General features: G+C 43.7%; 1 long non-coding RNA gene and 1 pseudogene across 1 annotated transcript; one reads left to right on the top strand and one right to left on the bottom strand.

Moving 5' to 3' along the window:
* Window positions 1-10863: 10863 nt before the first annotated feature.
* On the bottom strand, window positions 10864-20715 carry Rps18-ps4 (ribosomal protein S18, pseudogene 4). The gene is made up of 3 exons (NR_152263.1): window positions 20675-20715; window positions 20258-20415; window positions 10864-11735 (listed from the first exon to the last, which is right to left on the bottom strand). It is a non-coding gene; the product is annotated as a ribosomal protein S18, pseudogene 4 (long non-coding RNA).
* Window positions 11218-11740, top strand: Rps18-ps6 (ribosomal protein S18, pseudogene 6; annotated as a pseudogene).
* Window positions 20716-21163: the final 448 nt, after the last annotated feature.

Raw genomic sequence — 21163 nt, 5'->3', positions numbered from 1 at the left:
ACCCAAATTACTTTCAAGTCTCAAAGGCTTTTTCTTCTGCTTTTGACAAAGTCTGTCTCTAACAAATGTGAAAGATATTGGCTAGCAAAAAACCTGTTACCAGTTTGGGTTATAAGAGCTGATGTTGAAAGACAAAAACTAGACATCAAATATTTTTTTCTAGAGATGTTTCTAGAAACAGAAGCATTCAAGGATACTTTCACAAGAATAGCTGATTTATGACAAAGGTATAGTCTAATAAGAAAAGGATGGCTTATTTTTATATCATGTCAGTATACTTAGATACTTATGTGGAAGAAAATAACTTAGACTTCTACCTTACACTGTACCTAAATATTAAACCAGAATGGATAATAACTTCAAATGAGAAATAAATTATGTATTCTGAACAAAAACATGAAAGAGACTCTCTTCATGGTCTTGGGACAAGCAATAATTTTTAAAAATCAAAAGGTAAAAGGGACCATGAAAGAAAATAGCAATAAGTATAAGACAAGGATATTAATTGAGTTGAAAGAGACAGAGAGAGAGAGAGAGAGAGAGAGCGAGAGAGAGAGAGAGAGAGAGAGAGAGAGCTGAAGAAGCACAACAGTGAATGTGGCGATACAGAAGGCAGTCACTCCATGAGAAGTATTCCGCATTATTAGTCATTAGTCAATATGGATGAAAGTTACAGCGATGTAACACTTCCAATTCCCCAGAATGTGTAAGTTTATAAGGGATGAATGGACAGTACCAAGCGTTGACGAGATTGAAGAAAGTGACACAATTCCACAGTGCTGGTGTCAGTGTGCAATGGTGTAATCACCTTGGAAACCTACTTAGCGACATAGCTAAATGTACATATTGTTTGCCTAGATATATGCTCAAGAGAAGTGAGGACTTATATCCAACAGACTTTACTAATGTCCACAGGAGTTTGGTTTATTATACTCAGAAACTGGGAAAAACAAATATTCATCAGTGCTACAAAGAATAAATATGGTCTAGCATATTTATACGACAAATACTAGACAGCAGTTTTAAAACGTTAACTTCTTCCCCATCAGACAACATCCTTAATTCCCAAAGACAGAATGCTGATTTAGGAAACCAATAAAAATGAAGTTTGTCCTGTAAGATTATATGCAGATAAGGGAATCAATACTCTACGGTCACAGAAGTTAGAATCAACATTATCGTTTGCAGAGGCTGGTTATTGATTGGGAATTCACCAAGGGGAGTTTCATGTCATGTTCTGGGAGGTAGTTACATGGGCCTGGATGCTTCTAGAAGTCCCCAAAACTAACATGTGAGATTCGTGCTCAACAGTAGGTGTGCTATCAGATAGGAATAAAAAACAGGGTATAGTTATGAATGAATAGGTAACAGGAAGTTGGTCAATATATCCTTAGGTTAGTTTGTGTTTATGGGAATATCATGAAGTGATTCCATGAAGCTTAGATGCTATGAGCCCATCACTTAGAATGTCTCCGTGGTACAAGGGAAAAGCAAGAGAACATAAGAGACTAGTGAAGCTGTTGTGGTCATTATGAGGCACAATTTCAACATTTTTATTATTGTGTATATATGCACAATGTTTAGGCACATGTGCCATGGTAGCCTGTGATAGAAACCTGTGGAGTCAAGTTTCTCCTGCCATTTTTATGTGGGTTCCAGGGTCCAAATTCAGGCTGCTTGGCTTACAGAGCAAGCCCTTTACCCTCTGAGCTATCTCACCAGCCTGAGCATACTATTTTATGGTTGACTTACTCATAAACAGAAGTGTATACTTCAAAATGGCAACACAAGTACACAGTAGTAAATACTTACGCCAGTGGCAGCCACTTCCTATTATCCAGTGTTAGGCACTGAACAAAATCGCTGATGTTATATTTTCCATGACTGGCAGCTCAATAAACTCATCTACATCAGCATTTCTACAAACATGTGAGCAACTCACTGTTCAATGATCCCAGATGACTGCAGCATCACTGTGTGGTAATCGGTTTCCAACACCATCACCGAGACCACTGTCACTTATATGGTCCACTGTTAACCTAAAGCTTGCTTCTATAAGGATCATAGTGAGGAAATCTAGGGGATACACATCACATTTAGTTTCTTGTAAAAAATTTAAATTCTCCAAGAAGCACATATCTTTGATTGCCACATCCAAGTGAGTCTGCAAATCAAAAACAAACAAACAAACAAACAAAAAACTATGCATTTCCCTACCTCCACCACTATAGTATAAGGTGAGTTTGTGCAGTGTATGAGAAGACAAATAGAAGAACAAACCACGAGGATGCCCTGGAAAGCCAAGTCCCTATCAGAGTGATTTGTCTACATCATTGCAGAAGGCATTCGCCAAGGCTCTGGCTGAGTCTTTATAAACATAGTCAACCCCATTAAAGTCAACTCCCCACCCCACCCCCCAAAAAGAGTCTAAGGTATCAATGTGCACATCCTTTTACAAGAGGATGACCTGCCTCCTCCCCCCACTGCGTGTCCAGATGAGCTTCAGAGAGCCACTCTCCCATAGCTTCATGTAAGTCATCAGAGCCTGCCTCATGGAGATGATGGAGTCATATAACTGTTGCCTCCCCAGCCTGGGAGAGTCCTTTCCTTATAAACCTTGCTGGCCCACTCCCCACTTCCTATCCTATTGTACTCCCTGTCTGCTGTGTAAACTAGACACTCTACATTTGAATAATCCTATCACCAGAGAGGAGCTTAGCTCAGTCTAGCCACAGACTTAAAAGTACCTGCAGTTTTTTTGTTTTGGAAAATCCATCCATGTCTAGAGAAATGAGCGCCCCCCACCCCCATGAACTCCTAATAAATATCTGCAAGATCTCAAGGAGTGAACCTTGGCTGACCCGCTGGTGCACATCTTTGAAATCCCTCCCTTCCGCACTTTCTGGGGAGCCAGGAGAGGGGATCTGAAAACCCCTTGAACATTTTCATGAACCATAAATTCAGAGAACTGTTAGTTTGGGGATTTGAGGAATAGATGTCAGGAAGTAGTGAGGAATAATCATGAGTTGGGTCATTTCATCAGGGCCCATTCCCAAGGGTTTACATGTGTTCTTTGCCTGTATCCCCAGTGGATCTGCATTTCCTGCTGGAAGGGAAGAAACCAAGTCAGTATTCAACGTACAAGTGATATTAATCAAAACTGTATTTTAAGTGACAGCTCGGTAATGTGGGGAGAGCCCTATCTCTCACCGAAGACCTATTTTGTCTGTTTGAATGTGAACAGAAAGTGGCATGTATCTTCCCTTCATGAAGAAGCATCTCATAAATATATATTCCTTTCCCATCTGGCACATCATCTTCTCCGCCTTCATTAAGTGTGCGCTCTCAGCAACAGCTTGCAGGAGCTTGCAGGAGCTCTAAGACCGAATCCGTGCTATTTTAACAATCCAAGGATCCAGCCTCAGTTCAGCATTCTTACTTAAAATGGACAGATTCTGTGACTTATGATTATAAAGACGGGAATTCTGGGCCTGATGAGTTGATTTCATCATCTCTCTGGGATAGAATCAATGGGAGATAGTAGTAATTAGGGAGAGAAGAATTAATTCATTTATGTCCTGTGTAGAATTCATGGGCTGCAAGTTTTGGGCTGTAGCCTAGAAATAGAGTCCTCTGGTGTTTGAACTTGTTTATGTTGGTCAAAATATGACTACAGAGGAAGAAGATTAAAATGCTTTTGAATACATTCCAAATGCATTTCAGACATCAAAAGGAGTCCATAAAACAAAATCTTAATGATTTAATGTAAATGAACCAGAAACGACATACTGTATTTTCTTTAGATGTGCACTGGATTTAAATTAAAGGGAAGATGTTTAAAGATAAGTTGTCTCATTCTCTCTCTCTCTCCTCTCTCTCTGTCTCTCTCTGTCTCTCTCTGTCTCTCTCTGTCTCTCTCTGTCTCTCTCTGTCTCTCTCTGTCTCTCTCTCTCTCTCTCTCTCTCTCTCTCTCTCTCTCTCTCTCTCATATTTCCAGACAGGGTTTCTCTGTGTATCTGAGTAGCCCCGGATGTCCTGGAACCCACTCTGTAGACCAGGCCATTTTCAAACTCGGAGATACTCCTGCCTCTGACTCCCAGTGCTGGGAATAAAAGCATGTGCCACCACTACCATCCAGCTAAATTGTCTGATTATATTGATCCAGAAATGTTTCTAAAACTGATCTATGCTGGATAGAATTAAAGCAGAATAGCTTACTTCCTTAAAAAAATGCAATTACTGGTTATATCGTTTAACTCACAAAGCCCTACCCTAGCTACTGTTTTATTCTTATAGTGTGTGTGTGTGTGTGTGTGTGAGAGAGAGAGAGAGAGAGAGAGAGAGACAGAGACAGAGACAGAGACAGAGACAGACAGAGACAGACAGAAAGAGATACAGAGAGACAAAGAGAGAGACACAGAGAAACAGAGAGACAGACAGAAACAGAGAGAGACAGAGAGAGACAGAAAGAGATACAGAGAGAAAGAGAGAGAGAGAGATGTGCCTACAGAGTCCAGAGAAAGGTTTTTGGATCCCCTGGAGTTGCAGTTACATGCCATCACGAGCTACACAACATGGATGTGAGGACCTAATCAGGGCCCTTGACAAGAGCAGTAGTCATTCTTAACCACGGAGCTATTCTCAGCTCCTAGCATTGTCTAAATACAGAGCATTTTGCTCATTATTAAGAAGAAGGAAGCTACCATGGTAACAAGACAAATCATTTTTTCACTATATATGGATTTATTGTAACAATGGAACATAAAGAGTGGTAAGTGTGGGTGTCAAGAGAATTGCAAGGGCCTGTGAAGGTGGAAGCTGCCAGTTGGAGGCCTGTGGGCTGAATCGACTCCACCCGTGGGGTTTCTTGGCTTAAAGAGCACAGTGGTTTTTGATTATCTTCTAGGGTTTAAAACTCAGGTGTAGCACTTTGACGATTTATGATTCCTACCTTTTCTGAACAAGTGGAAAATCTAGCTGATTCCAAGACCCAACTCTTGCATGTTGGCCCTAGCAGGAGCTGAGTGCAGGCTACCTCTTCAGGGAACCTGTTCTCTCTAGTTTGCACAGTCACCTCCTCAGGGATGGCCATCATTCATGTCATCTCCCTGGCCCTCTAGGCTTTGAGGGTGTGGTTCATATTGAAGAAAATTGTAGAAGACAACACTCCCAGAAAACCTTGGCCTTCTTCCTGTCTGCTTTGTGTTCTATACATAAAAAGTATAGACCTCATGACCTGTGAAGTTCCCAAGTACAAATTCTTCATTCCGTTGTCAGTCCCTTGATTCTTCTAGCTTGTTTGTCATGGGCCCTCTCAGGAGGATCACAAGATGCCCCCATCTCCTGTAAGTACGTTAGCTGTTCATACAACTGCTAAAAGAGATGACCCTTGCAAACAAAATTGTACTGCAGAATTAATTATAACAATTAATTATGACAACTAAGTCTCTTTGTGTTGGGAGCTGTATAATTCACTGGGTTTTAAAATATTATTTCTGGGAGTCTTTTGTAAATACAAAATAGCAGTTGGTTCGATTGCCTCAAGTTTTGTGTTGTTTAAGATACTGCCCTAGGTAGAACCAGATCATGAGATCAAATAATGGCATGGACCAAATTCTTATATGATAGAGACATTCCAAAACAAAACAAAACCCCTTACTTAAGTAAACTGTTTATCTGTCATAAGCAGAAAGGAGGTTGAAACATGTACCCAAATAATCATGAAAATCCATCGTTATCTGAGAAAACAGTTGCAGCAAAACTGCAAGCAGAAATATGCCATTTCATAACAGAGCTTACCAATTTATAACCATGATATAAATAACATAGCTAAGTCTGTACAATAATGTGTAACATGCAACCAATTAATGAATGCTGGGGTTCTCAGCCTTTGGAGACTGCATGACCCCTTCACAGGCGTCACTTAAGACCATCGGAAAACACAGATATTTGCATTGCGGTTCCTAAAAGTAGCAAAATTACAGCTATTAAGAAGCAACGAATTAATTTAATGGTTGAGGTCACCATAATATGTGGAACTGTATTAAGGGGTTGAAGCATTAGGAAGGTTGAGATTCACTGAATTAACGTGCAACAAGAAAGCCTCTAGTTACATCCTCTCTAGTCATTTCACACAAACTAGGGTTAGGACTTATGGCGTGTATTTCTATATGACATGTGATTGTATTTTGTGAGAACTAACATGGTGCTTTAAAAAATGGTGGTACCTGGATTCTGTCAAAATTCACTAAATTTTTGACAGTTCTATTCAAATATACACTATATTATGATTATATTCACCTTCCATTTCCATCTGTTATCCCCACCTTCCTCTTGGAACACATTTTTCACCTTTTAAACATGATTGAGATCCAATGTTTGGCCACGAACCCCGTCTTCTCTAACTACAACTGACACAGACCCGGCTCATCATTACAGTCAGCATGTGTGAAGGAACCATCGGCTCCATGTGCCTCCCTGACCCTTCGTGCTCTCAAGCATTACCACGATTGCCTCTCAGAGAAGGTCTTGGAAATGCCTCTTGCTACCCACTGCAAAGTTCAGCCATGGGGACGTCCTCAGTGTCCCTTCTCAGTGACAGTTCTAGGGGCCTGGACCCAGGATGTGCAGAAGGAAGCATGCCTCTGAGGAGCTTAGACGTTATGATTTGCTCTTAGAGTTGATGGCTCTCATCTGCTTCTTGGTTCCATATTTGCTCAACAAGTATTATTGGCTAGGCCCTCTAGATGAGATACAGCTTCTGAGGTCTGACATTTAACTCAGTCAGCTATGTCTCAGTGTCTTCTGCAGTGGAGAACGAGCCAGTCACAGTCGTTTGTCACATCTCTCCTTTTCATTACACTGCTCATGTATGTTCCTGCTTATTGACATCACCCATACTGACTTAAAGCTACACATTTTTTTCTATTTCTGAAGATAGAATGCACTTCACAAGAACATTTCGTGGATGGTAGTCACAAGGAAACTTGGATATTCTTTTCTTTTCAACCGAGTTGAACACATTTAATAGGAATTTTCCTTTTCTTCCCTTTTTAGGGCAGAGTCTCATGTAGCTCGCCTTGGCATGTAACTAGCTATGTAACTGAGAATGATTTTGAACATTTGATCCTCTTGTGTCTTCCTCCTGAGTGCTGAGATTACATCCATGAGCCATGGTACCCTTTTCATAAGGTACTGGAGGGGGCGTGTCAAATCCAAGGCTCTGTGCACACTAAGCAAGCATTCTAGCAATTGAGCTACATTCATAACTCTTAAAGTGAAAGTTTCAGATGGATACCTTATTTCTTAATGGAGACAAGCTTGCTGCTTTATCATTTTAAATAATTTGTTCCATCCCAAATGGAAAATTTACTACTTTGTCATGAGTAGTTTGTGGTGTGCTGAGATGGCCTATCTCGAGGAAGATATTTTCATTGCCAGATCACCCCGGGAGCTCAGGAGACAACAGCTGTCCAGAGTTACAGACGGGTTTCTACAAGGAAGGCCAAAGGGTTTGGCCGGTGGGGCTGCCAGCCAACGACTCAAATAAGATAGCACGGGGCAGCTGAAACGCTGCTCCTGGCATGACATCATGGTGGGCAGAGTGCAAGAGTTCTGATGTATGTGACTCAGCCTCCTCAGGAACTCAGGTCTCTGTAGCCTTTCTAAAATGAGGCTCTTTGTGCATCCATAGGCCTTTCTAACAAAGGAGTCTTTCAGGGTCTTTTTATAGCTAAGAGACCAATGGGAAGAAAGAAAGTCACAGGAGATTTTAGACATAAGAAAAGCCAAACGAAGCCTAAGAGAGGACAGTTCTCCCTCCCTTCTCTGGGGGTGACTATTTGCGATTCAGTGTGTTGTTATGACACTGGCGGACCCCAAGGTCATAGTGAATGGAAATCTCTAGGGACTTGTTGAAGATAAGCTTTGCAGAGACGTGAGGTTCTCAGGAATCTTGAAACAAGCCTGTAACTCGGGAGAAGAAAAAAAATCTATGAATTTGAGCCTTCAATTCAAGAGTTATTTACACTTAAGTCCATGAATGAACCTTCCAATAAAAGTCACGTGGTACGGGCAGTTGAGACAAAAGTACAAAGCCTAGAAGCAAGTTTCCTACCACACAGCATGAACAGGGAGAACACAGGATTGCATCTTTGCAACCTACAGCCCCAGCTTGAACCTGTGCAGCAGTCTGGCGGGCTGCCAAGAGGTAACCTTAATTTTTACCCTTGAGTATAAATTAGTCCAGCACATGGGCAAGGGACACTGGAAACTCAGTGCGGACTCAGCCCGCCTGAATCCCACCATATACTGCAGCCAGATCTCTTAAGTTCACAGGCTAATTATCCTAACTTCCTGCAGCGGGACTCTCATATGCACATAGGCTGTGTGACAGAGATCGGTGAAATACTACTGAGATGGCAGGCAAGTAAAGGGTTATATCAACTCCAAACTCTCAGATAGAGTTGGTAATTTTATAAACGTATTATTCATTTTTTTTTCTCACAGGGCAAAAGGCAAGCCTAAGACACAGAAAATATGTTGTTCTTTATTGGAAAAGGCTGTTGAGTAAAAATTATTTTTATGACTAAGTAAAGGAAAAAAAATTTCAACCTAAAACTATTTCAGAAGCATTAGGTTAGTCCATGTTAAGTATAATTAGATTAATTATTGACTTGATCGAGAATAAACTAAGTTACCATCCTGGAATTGTTAACATTATTATTTCATGGGAAATGTCAGAATAAAATTATAGCTGGAACAAAAAAAAACATGGACATGGAGAATAACCTTGGTGCCACTGGGAGGCTGTCAGCCTAGTCTGAGGGGTCTCGGTAGGTGAAGCATGGAGAGCAAGGTTAGCCACAAAGCAGGCGCCAAGCACAGTGCTTCTCAACCTTCCTAACGATGTCACTCTTCAATACCGTTCCTTATACCGTGGTCACCACAACCAGAAAATATTAAATTGCTACTTAGTAACTGTAATGTTGCTACTGTCAGCCATCTTGATGTAAATTAGACATATATATATATATATATATACATATATATATATATATACATATATATATATATACACACATATATATATACATATATATATATATATATACACACACACACACACACATATATATATAGACACACATATATATATATCCCTTAAGGGGTCATGACCCACAGGTTGAGAACCACTGGGTCAAGGATTTGGGGTGTGGTGTGAAAAAAGCATCCACTATTTTTCAACACCAGAACTGCACAGTGGTGGCTGCAGCCGAGGATAGTCCCACAGTGCTGGAGCACAAGCTTGGGCTGCACAGACACCGGGCTGGATCCTAGATGTTAGACAATGGTTATCATGGCATTTTAGACTAGCTCTCTGTTTCTCATACAGAAATCAGAACAGGTGAGTAAAGGCTAAAGGTGATCTGAAGTCAGGGTATGTTGTCAACTGGAGGGGAGGGGTAAGAGGAAAGCCGTACAAACCGCACAGATGCCAATCTACTGACATCCTGTGTAGCTGGGCTACGAAGCCAGCAAGCCCTTCCACAGAAAGTTGTAGAGAGGGAAGTGTGCAGAGCGAGAGGTCAGGTTAAAGACAGCTTACGTTCTACAAATTAAAGCTCTGGATGGCAACCAGTTAGCCACAGTGACTAAAATGGCAACGTGGGGCGTGTTAATAATGGAGAATCTCAAAGAATGTCACAGCGGCAGAGGAGACTGAGAAATGATGGAGGGTAATCAGCTGAATTTACATGGCTGGGGCTGCCACTCCTGACCAGTGCCGCAGGAGAAGTCCAGTGGGATGGACTGCTGTTTGGGATGGGCAACAAGGAGGTAGGGTTTTGTTGCTGTGAAGAGACATCATGACCAAGGCAACTCTATTAAAGCAAACATTTGACTGGGGCTAGCTTGCAGGTTCAGAGGTTCAGTCCATTATCATCATGGTGGGAAGCATGGCAGCATCCAGGCAGACAGTGCTAGAGTAGCTGAGACTTCTACAGCTGGATTAGAAGGCAGCCTGGAGGATGCTCTTATTCCACACTGGGTGGAGCCTGAGCATAGCAAACCTCAAAGCCCGCCCCCACAGTGACACACTTCCTCCAGCAAGGCCACACCTCCTAATAGTGCCACTCCCTGTGGACCAAGCATTCAAACACATGAGTCTAGGGGGGGCCAAAACTATTCAAACCACCACATGTGGTGAACTAAGACAATTAACATAAAAATAGTTCAAAGTAAAAAGGGTTAAGGTATGGACAATACATGTGACCTCAACTTTTTAATACACAGAGATGACAAAGAGAGTAGAGGAGGGATAGGGAGATGTCTTAGTGAGCAAAAGTACTTAGCATGCTTCAGGACCCTAGTTCAAATCCCTGGCACTCATGTAAAAGACTAGGTGTGGCCACCTATAGACCAGGTGCTGTGAGGACCAGAGACAGGAAAGTCTTTTAGGCTTCTTGGCTGCCAGTTTGGCTTCAAGCTCAGTGAGGGACTTGATCTGAGGGGAGTAATGTTAGGGCACTAGAGCAGTATACCAGGCTCTCTCATCTGGTCTCTACATGTGCATACATGGCCTGAATATCCAGACAAATACTCGTGTATACACCTCCTTGCAAAACACACAGAGAATAATAAAGGAGCCAAGATTTTCACATTACTTTCATGCTAATTAGTGACCCTGAAAAAGGCATCATCTCCAGGGTTGGAGAGCTGTATCTGCATCCTAGAAATGGTACCAAACCAAAGGTTGCCAGTGTCTCAGCTTCTGTGATGCGTAAAAACAGATGAAAGATGAATGGCTGTCTTCCAACAGATAATACACAATTTGCATATCAGAATCTGAACACACAGAAATGACATAACTCTACGTGTTTAATAACCAATACACAAAAGGACAGCAAAAGGACAGCCGATAGCCTGTAGGTCTATCCTGATAGTGTTTGAACTTCCATTTATCCTGTGAGATGGGCAAGTGTACCGAACACAGCAAAGTCATCACAAGCCAACAGCTCTTGTTAAATATAAAAGAAAACAAAGCGAAAACTGAATCTTAGCCTCTGCCCTTGATAGGAAAGAACCTGATGTGGATCATCAAACCGAGGACAATTAAAAACAAAACAAAACAAAACAAAAAACAAAAACCAGACCTATACAGAACTGGAGCTAATGAGTGATAAAGAAATAAACCGCTCTTCCACAGGAGGCCTACACGCCGCCGTCTGTGCCGCCGCCATGTCTCTAGTGATCCCTGAGAAGTTCCAGCACATTTTGCGAGTACTCAACACCAACATCGATGGGCGGCGGAAAATAGCCTTCGCCATCACTGCCATTAAGGGCGTGGGGCGGAGATATGCTCATGTGGTGTTGAGGAAAGCAGACATCGACCTCACCAAGAGGGCTGGAGAACTCACGGAGGACGAGGTGGAGCGAGTGATCACCATCATGCAGAACCCACGACAGTACAAGATCCCAGACTGGTTCCTGAACAGACAGAAGGATGTGAAGGATGGGAAGTACAGCCAGGTTCTGGCCAACGGTCTAGACAACAAGCTGCGTGAGGACCTGGAGCGGCTGAAGAAAATTCGAGCCCATAGAGGGCTGCACCACTTTTGGGGCCTTCGTGTCCGCGGTCAGCACACCAAGACCACTGGCCGCAGGGGCCAAACTGTGGGTGTATCCAAGAAGAAATGAGTCTCTGGGCCTTTGCTCTTAATAAATAGTTTATATACCTATGGAAAAAAAAAAGAAATAAACCAATCAGATTCGAGAATGACATAACTCCTGCAAAGCCCTCACCCCTTTAGGAAGGTCATGAGGACCCTAGAGCACTGGCCTCTGAAGATCTATTGGAGAGAAACTGGGAGCATTTCTGCAGCAAGACATTTGAGAAGAAGGAAGAAGCTCATGTCCCTGGGGACGGCAGAAACCATACATAGAAGTGAGAGGCAGAGGCTTCCCGCAAAGCCCCCCCTCCCCCTCCACTCAGCTCACACACCTCAACCCACTCTGACAATGTAGGTCATCCTTTTTTTTCTGGAAGGATATTACGAAGGCATGGTATCTGGCCCACTGGCTATGTAGATGTCCAATCTGGAATGTCTGATGTCAATCCCTACCTCCTTTTTGGTAACTGTCCCTCAGCTTTTAAAATAATCTCCTTGTTGCTCCTTTGAATTAATGGTGGAGGGGCGCAGGGCTCTGTTACACACCCACGAAATCAGGGTTCTCCCTCCCCAGTATCTTGTGGGTCGAGGAGAGAGTCTTGACCGGTGAACAGGAGAAATTATCCAACCAACTCCTATTAGTACCTATAGAGAGCTGTTCACTGATGTGGACAATTCTCACAAGGATATAGACATCTTCTGCGCCCCCCACCCCCCAGACAGGGTTTCTCTGTGTAGCCCCGGCTGTCCTAGAACTCACTCTGTAGACCAGACTGGCCTCCAACTCAAAAATCCATCTGCCTCTGCCTCCCAAGTACTGGGACTAAAGGCGTGCGCCACCACTGCCTGGCTGGATATAGACATCTTTGACACCTTGTTTTCAGCCATTTTTTTTAACCCCAAGAGAACAGAATTCTTTTAGAATGAACAAATAAACAAATAGGCAAAACCAGGTCAGATCAATCAACAGGATTGTTTTGAGTACCCATTTCACGTCCTCAACACTGGAAACTGGTTTGTAGCAAGTGGTCTGAATAGATTGAGGAAGTTAACTATACTAAGAAATTGACTTGGATATCACAGATGAGAGAGGTGTGGCTCTTCTCTGTGCCCTGAAGTACTCTGTCCTGGGGATTTATGTGGCTGGCTCTGCCTACTGCCCTCTCTGAAGCAGCCCTGTGTACAGCCTGGGGAAGGTGAACGCTGCATAACTAAGCTGGCTTATTTTTGTTGTTTCCACAGGAACCGCCCTATGTGGGGAATGTTTGTTCAGAGACAATGCTGTGCTTGTCTTCATTCCATCCAATTGTCCACAAGAGTGATTGGATTTTATGTTCTAAAACTAATGCCACAAAGCATGCTTGAAGTCTATTGGCTTCAGACAGGATATGCTTTTCCAAAATCCCCATACTTGCGTTCTCTGTCCTTGTTTTCTTACTAAGCTGATCAACACCGTCCCCCTTATTTACAGTTTTCTAAAACTTAAAAGCTAGAAGGTGTTCACAAACCCTGGGCTGCTAGACTCGGGCTTCAGCGATTCTTGGTGGCAATAGAGCCTTGATTCCATTACTGCGTGATCGTTCCTGAAGTGAAGGTTCCAGAATGGCAGGGTTGAGGAGTCAGATGGCTCTGTGGCCATTTTGTTATTGGTACAATGGCCTGTAAAGACGCTGCTCCCTTACCAGGGCTGAGGGGAAGATCAAGTAGAAGATGCATTGAAACCTATTAGGACTCATACCCTGCTTAATAAACACAACAACGTGTTATTTAAGAATCAGGATGCATCAGGGTGGGGAAGAAATGTTCTAGCCAGTAAGCACAAGGGAAGTACAAGTTTTCTAGGTATGCGAGCAAGAAAGAATGGTAGCTTTTGCCGGAGTTGGAGGACCTCGTCTGCGGAGAAAGAGATCGTCTTGTTGGATTCACTTTCTGCCCTTGCGAATGTTGCTGTTGTTGACTTTGCTCACTTGCAAAGCTGCACAGCACCCAACAGCTCATCTTCTGTGTTCATTTATTAACTCTCCAGCTACTCCTGGAAGGGAGTATTTGTTTTCTGGGAGAGTCACCTAGAGGTGAAAAACAAAAACCCCCAAAACAGCCAGGGCCTATGTGGGGCAGCAGGCAGCTCAGTTCTGCTTCTCCTATGAGCCACCAGAGTCTCAGGTCCCATTTGTACTGAAGACTTTGTATCCATTTGATGTGGTTTTGTTGCCGTTTTGGGTTTTTTGTTGTTGTGTATGTGTTTGTTTGTTTGTTTGAGACACAGGGTTTCTCTGTGCAGCCCTTGCTGTCCTGGAACTGGCTCCATAGACCAGGCTGGCTTTGAACTCAGAGATCCACCTTTGCCTCCTGAGTGCTGTGATTAAAGGCATGCACCATCACTGGCCCCGACTCAATTTAATCTTTAAATTGTGGGAGTTCCACATTAGCATAGTGAGAGCAGCAGAATTGGAGAGGAGAAACTGCAGCAATGGACACTTGGGATTTAGTCCCTTCCCTCTTCTCTACAGGACTGGCAGGACTCATTGTGTAACCTTGACAACGCTCATCTTCCACCCCTTCCCATGCACATGTTCCACAGTCTCGTGGGCTTGGAGAAGGGAGATGACTCCTGTGAATGACTCTGAAGACTCCACAGATTCTAGAGATTTCAACTTAACTCTCTTGCCATTAAATCGTATTAGGCAAGTGATGGCTGTATGTGTTTCAGACCCAGAGGCAGTATAAGGCCAAGTCAGCCTGTGTCTTGATAGCCTCAAGACCCTTAAAGATCCCACCCAGGGCCCACCTGACCTGGCTTTTTCTGATGCTGTGGGTGCTGCCACTTCCTGCTGGGAAGCTTCCGGGCAGCTGCTGTTCTTGGATCCCTGTTTCCATTTGTTGCCAAAAACAGTGAGCTCATGGCACGCTGCCGGGCCCTGCATTCCACTCTGAGATCTCTTTTTCTGTAAAGACATTGCTCCATTCTCCTCCAGGCTAATGTACAGCTGCCTTCAGGAGCATTGAACTGTAGGATAATCACTTAACTGTGCTCTAAAATTGTAGGGGCCCTGCCTTCCCTTCCTCAGCGGAGATAGGCACACAACAAGGCTTTGGTTGTCTCTTGGCTGCATGTGGTCTGTGGCCTTGTTTCTCATGAATATATCCCATAAGGGAAATTGCTCAAAGAGCCAATAATTCAGAAGTCTGTGTCCGTTGTCCCCAAAAGTTGTTTTCTCTATATTCTGTTTTCTAAAGGAGACGTGCTGGGTAATTTTGTATGCATTTTGGAAGCTGGGTGATTTTTCTCACAGTGTTCTGTAAGAGGACTGTGTCTTCCGATAGCTGGCACACCTCAAAGGCCAATCGCTTCGAATGTTAGACAAGGCAAGAATATCACACATTAATGGCAGAAGAGAGCAAGAATGATCACAAGTGTCAGAAGCATTCATAATCTTACAGGGTGAGCATTTTCCAGGACAACCTTACTATTATCAACACCATTTTGGAGATGAAAAATTCCCCGTGGTCACAAAGTCCCACAAAGCCAAACTGAAATTTTAATTAAGGTTCAAATTAGAAAGCCAAGAAGGTAGATAGAGACAGCAGGGTCTGATGTTTCCTAGGGAGACGCCCCCGAAGGCTTAGGAGACCACAGAATCTCATCTGTAGGCCTCCATTATTTTCACTCAGGACGTGCTACCAGTTACCACTGTGTTCTTTCCCTCACCTGGGGCCTCTACAATGCTGACCAAGCTCCCGTGTGAGAGACACTGAGGGTTCAGGAGCCCTGCCTAGTGCAGCAGAACACAGAAGCCAGCAAATGAAACCACTAAGCTTCTGTACAAAGTGCTCCTCCATCATCCAGGGTGGCGCAAAGCCAACTGCAGGAGAACCCTGCAGGCTGGAGTCAGGGCCCTCGAGAAGGGTTAACCATGTGCACGGCACCTGCTCTATCAGCTTCCACTGTTTTACTTTCAGACACTTCTATAAATCTTCACATTTTGTTTTAAATAACTTTTTATCGAAGTATTACATGTTATGGATATAAGTATTACATAGTCATTTATCAAGCACACATATCCCAAGTCCATATGTTTTTATTATATATAATTTTTATTGAGGCATATGAGCAGACGTAGACATGTCCACCCAAGGGCACGTGCCCTAAGCATACAACTTTGAAAGCTCATACTTCAGAGAAGCCATCAGTAACACCGAAAACCCATCTTTGTTCCCCAGCCACCAAGATGACTACTGCTCTGGGCTCTAGCACTATAGATCTATTGGTTGGTTTTGTCCTTTATAATCACAATTTAAGTAGATGATATATACATGCTTAACATCCGTTAGTCTACTCAGCATCAGAGCTGGGAGAGCTCCCCATCGTAGGACTGATCTTGACTTCTCTTTACTGTCAAGTGTTCATAGCTGGGCTCATTGGCTCAGACCTGTGGCTTAGCTACTAGGGAACAGGAGGAAAACAATTGCAAGTTCAAGGTCAGTCTGGACACCTTAGTGAGACTGTCTCAAAGGTCAAAGAAAGGGGCTGTGAATATAGCTCAGTGGTAGAGTGTTTGTTTAGGTTATTAGGTTGGAACTTTGTAAGGCTCTAGGTTCAACCCTGGTGTCCTGATGAGAAAAGATAAGTATTCCACTGAGTAGAAATAGCCACGTACTTGTCCATCCCTCAGATGATGTGCAGTGGAGCTTCCCTTTGGAGTCTATTAGATGTAAGAATATAAGCCTACACACATAAACACAGACCGATAGACACACAGACACAGGCACACGCACACGCACACACACACACACACACTGGTGGGAGGGAGAATGAAAGAGCATGTCTGCCTTCAATCCCTGCACTCAGGAAGCAGAAGCAAGCAGTTTGTGGGTACAGAGCCAGCCTGTACTACGTAGTACAACACTATCTTTAAAAAAAAAAACCAAAAAACCTCTGGCAAAGCCACACACATAGTTGTTGTATAACAGGGACTCAGCAATGGTCTCCTCGGCCTGGTTTCAGCTGAACCTAGAGGGATGGCATTCCCAGACTCTTGGAGTCAACAGAGCAAGTCCCTGAGTTCTGGAAAGCCCATGGATAGCTGTTGTCTGAATTAACACGTCTGATGGGTAGATATGTGGATCAGCTCATGCCTTGAGATACTATCAAAATGTTCTGGGAATTCATGTACGGCCTGCTCTGAGTCCGGGAAGACTATGCTATGATTTGAGACAACTAGAACCACTGGCTTACATCTCTCAAATTTCTGACACACTTGGAAGAGAGCAATCTTGAGGCTAGGGATTATATTTTGAGGTAAAACCGTCACCTCAATTTGAGGGTTTTTCTCTGCGAAGAACAATTTGGGGCTGGCTCGGGTGTGTGTGGGCAGCCCGAGTGAGCACCCCTTTGCATATTTTAGGTTCCAGCATAACTTGTGAGAACCACATGGGCAAGGGGCAGTGTAAAGGTTATTAGTCCTCGGAAAATATCCAATTACAGACTCAACCAAGCTCCAAAAAGGGGAATGGTGTCAAGCGAGTCTGGGAATATCCAACAATGTGAGGGGAAGTATGATTAACTGAGGCCTCAGGGAGGCTACTAACGGAATCTCGGTCCTCACCACCCAGCGCAGAGACATATCCTTCAAACTACAGGCAGCCCCTGATCCATGGTGGGTCCATTTTCCATATTCCATCCTCCTCCTGGTGTGACAGCAAGAGACACTGGGTAATTCCTATTTTGAATTCTGATATATTCCACCCACCCCCACCACTCAGCCACACCCACCCACCCCCACCCCGAGGCCAGCAATACACCCTGGGATCCTCTCCTCTGTTACAGGCAGCACTGGTGAGCTACAGTTCCAAGCCAGCTCAGTCATGGGGCAGGGGGACAAAAAGAGCCTCCGAGGTACACTGTGTTCTCTTTAAAGAGCTGTCGTCGCTCTTTAAATGGCATGTTTGTTTGTTTGTGTGTTCTTTAGAGGTGGAGTCTTAGGTACCAAAGCTGGTCTTCAGGTGGTGACTTTATTGTCACAGTGACCAGAGTGCTGTGATCACAGGTGTGGGCCACCATGCCCAGCAATTAGCTGCCCTCCTGAGCTTTGTTAGATTCGGCATGTAGGGTTTATTAGGACACAACCCCACCGGTATTTTCTACTCTCCTTGGGTTTATGGGGATCAAACCTCATCTGCTGTAAGTCATCTGTGTTGCAATTTAATAAGATGACTTTTCCTAACTGCTGTCCCCAACTAGTTTTGGAAAATGTTAATATATATATAACTCTCCGAATCTAAGAACATTAAAATTTTGCTTTCTGCCTTGTAAGTAGTTATGACGATTTCAGCAAAATTAGGCAGAAATGCGAAAGAGAAAAATCATACATCTGGCCCCATCATTCCCTGCTTACGTAGGCATTCAGTAGCCAAGCCCCCCTGTTCTTTCATTTTTGCCTAAATTTCTTTTTTTTTTTTTTCACTTTCTTCTCTCTTGGTGGAGGATATTGCATACTGTGTGATAGCTGTCTGGTTTTGTTTTTGTTTTTGTTTTTGTTTTTGTTTTGGTTTTGGTTTTGGTTTTGGTTTTGGTTTTGGTGTTGGTTTGGTTTTGTTTTGTTTTGCTTTGCTTTGTTGTAAGACAGGCTCTCACTGTATAGCCCAGACTGGCCTCAACTGCAGGAGTGTCCCCCCTTCTCCAACCTGCAAGAGTTATGGGACACAGACATCTGTGACATTTATAATGGGAATATTTTCACATATCCTGGAAAGTTTCATACGTCAAGCCTATTTCATCCCTACTCCCTTTTAGAGATGACTATAGATATTAGGTCTTGCCTCCTGCATTGCTGGAGGGTTGTTTGTTTGTTTGTTTGTTTGTTGTATAGGCAAAATTGTAATGCAAACATATGCAGGTTATCCTCACTGGCTAGTATAGAATGTGGCTTTGTGTCTTCCAGCCTTTCTCTGAGAGGGAAAAGTGAGAGGCTGGGGTTTGTTTGTTTGTTTGTTTGTTTGTTTTTTAAGGAGCCTGTCATAATTGTAACAATACGCATTTCACATTATGTATAGTTGAGTAACCACGAACTTGATCCCCAGAATCAAGAAGTAAGAAGACAGGGAACTGTCCTACAATGAAGCTATGGCACTGTCATGAGAATGTCTCTCTTTCCAATTTACTTTTTTGTTTCCAATGTATCCCAACCACAGTTTTCTCTCCTTCCATTCCTCCCAGCCTCCCCTCAACTCTGCTCCCCATGCCCTGCCCCCCATCCACTCCTCCTCCATTTCCCTTCACAAAAGAGCAGGCCTTCCAGGGATACCCACTGAATACCATGTAACAAGATACAGTACACTAGGCACAAAGCCTCCTATCAGGGCGGGGGTGGGAGGGTGGGGGGGTGGGCGGGGGGGGGGCGGGGGGCAAGGCCTAGGAAGAAAAAGGGTCACAGGAGCAAGTGAAAGACTTGGAGACAACCCTACTTCCACTGCTAGGAATCCCACAAAAACACCTAGCTAAAAACCACTAATATATATGCTGAGGACCCAGCACAGACCCGCGCAGGCTCCGTGATTACCACAGTAGTCGCTGTGAGCACCTAGGAACCCTGCTTAGTTGATTCTGTGGGCCATGTTGTCCTGGTGCCCTCAACTCTCTGGCTTCTGCAATCCTTTTCTCCCCTCTTCTGCAGGGTTCCCTAAGCTCCAAGAGAAGGGGCATGGTGAAGATCTTCAATTTGGGGCCTCTATCAGCCTTATGTTTGGTTGTGGGTCTCTGCATCTGTCCCCATCAGCTGTTAGTGGAACCCTCTCTGATGACGATTGGACTTCCGGGGGGCTTTCTCTTTCTGAGCCGTTTGTTCCTTGCACTTCACGTTACAAAGATCGGCTTCCAATTGATCCCAGAGTTCCCACAGCCGTCATGTGACAGGGATGGATTTGTGCTGATTCTCGGGACTGGCAAGAAGATTATGGGAGTTACTGGTTACTCTAAGAAGGAAACATTGTATGATAGTAGAGTTAGCATGGGCATTCCTTAATGATAAGCAGAAGACATAGTCTGATTGACCCCAGAAAATTTTTGTTTTGTTTTTGAGATATGATCAGATGTAGCTCAATCTGTCTGGAACTCACTATGCAGCCAAGATGGACTTTGAGCTTCGTCTTTGTTATTGTTGTTTTAAGATTTCTATCTATTTTATATATATATGGTTGTGAACCATCATGTGGTGGCTGGGAATTGAACTCAGGACCTCTTGAAGAGCAGTCAGTGCTCTTAACCACTGAGCCATCCCTTTAGCCCGTTTGTTTGATTTTTTTCCTTAAATCAGTTTTAAATAACTTTTTTGTGTTGTTTGTGTTCAGAATACGTACATCTGAACGTAGGGGGCATGCACACTCACCAGAAAAGGACCTCAGGCATCCTGTTATTTTCCTCTCTGCTTTATTACCCTCAGGTGATCTTCCTGCCTCTGTCAATAACACCCTGGGTTACTCATGGCCATGCCCAGCTTTTTATGTGGAAGCTGGGGATTTGAACTTGGGTCTACATACCTCTTCAGCAAACTCTCTTACCCACTGAGCAACCTCCAAAGCTTAACTCTGACCTTCTGACTCTCCTGCCTTCACTTCCTGTGTGCTGAGATCACCAGCTTATACCAGCAGGCCCAGTATATTTGGTGCTGAGAACGGAACCCAGGGCTTCATGCACATCAGGACAGCATTCTGTTGAGTATCCTTCACCTCTGCATTCTTCTTTATGGATCTACAAGGCCCATAAAGGTTACTAGCCGTGGCTGGAGGGTGGAGGCCCAGAAGAAACTCATGTTTGTATGCCCACATGCATCCTGGCTCAACCTAGCAAGGATGGGATCCCTGCCAGGCAGAATGTAGGAAATGCTCAGCCTCCCTTCCCAGCAGAGACACACAAGCTCTGGCCGGCTGTGCCCTTTCTCTATAGGCTCATATGCTCAGTTCTGGCTGTCTTTGCCTTTTAGCCCTTCCTTCCAGAGTCCCCGACTCACCTATCCGCTGGCCTCTCCTCAGCCTCTGTGGAGGACTGCACATGTGTGTGCAGACACACTTCTGCCACCTGGAGTCCTCTCTGTGTTTCCCCCTCTTTGTCTCATTTTGGTTCACAGCAGGGCTTCACGATTCTCTTGCATTCTGTTAATAAAAATTAAGCAATCAATTTTCTTCCCCTTCATTACATCTAATTCCCTCTCTAACTCAATTATTATTGCAACCCTGGCAAGTGCTTTGCAAGGCAGATGGCAGGAAGGACAGGTTGCCAAAATAAAGGGCATTGTTTGCTGAGGGATATTGTTTCCATGAAAGTGATGACACTTTCCTTCCAAGGATGGATTATTTTTTTTTTCTAAAATCAAATTCGTGTAGCTCTGTTAATGGAATAGGTTCGAGCAAGTGCTGCCAAGAGAAACATAGGCACATACAACAAACTATAGCAGCCATTAAGAGTACTTTATATAATTTAGTAATGTAAAATAATACGA

Source organism: Mus musculus, chromosome 13 (genome assembly GCF_000001635.26).
Source record: "Mus musculus strain C57BL/6J chromosome 13, GRCm38.p6 C57BL/6J".
NCBI classification, from domain to species: domain Eukaryota; kingdom Metazoa; phylum Chordata; class Mammalia; order Rodentia; family Muridae; genus Mus; species Mus musculus.
The sequence above is the reverse complement of the archived record's forward strand: the minus strand, read 5'-3'. Positions and strand labels throughout refer to the sequence as shown.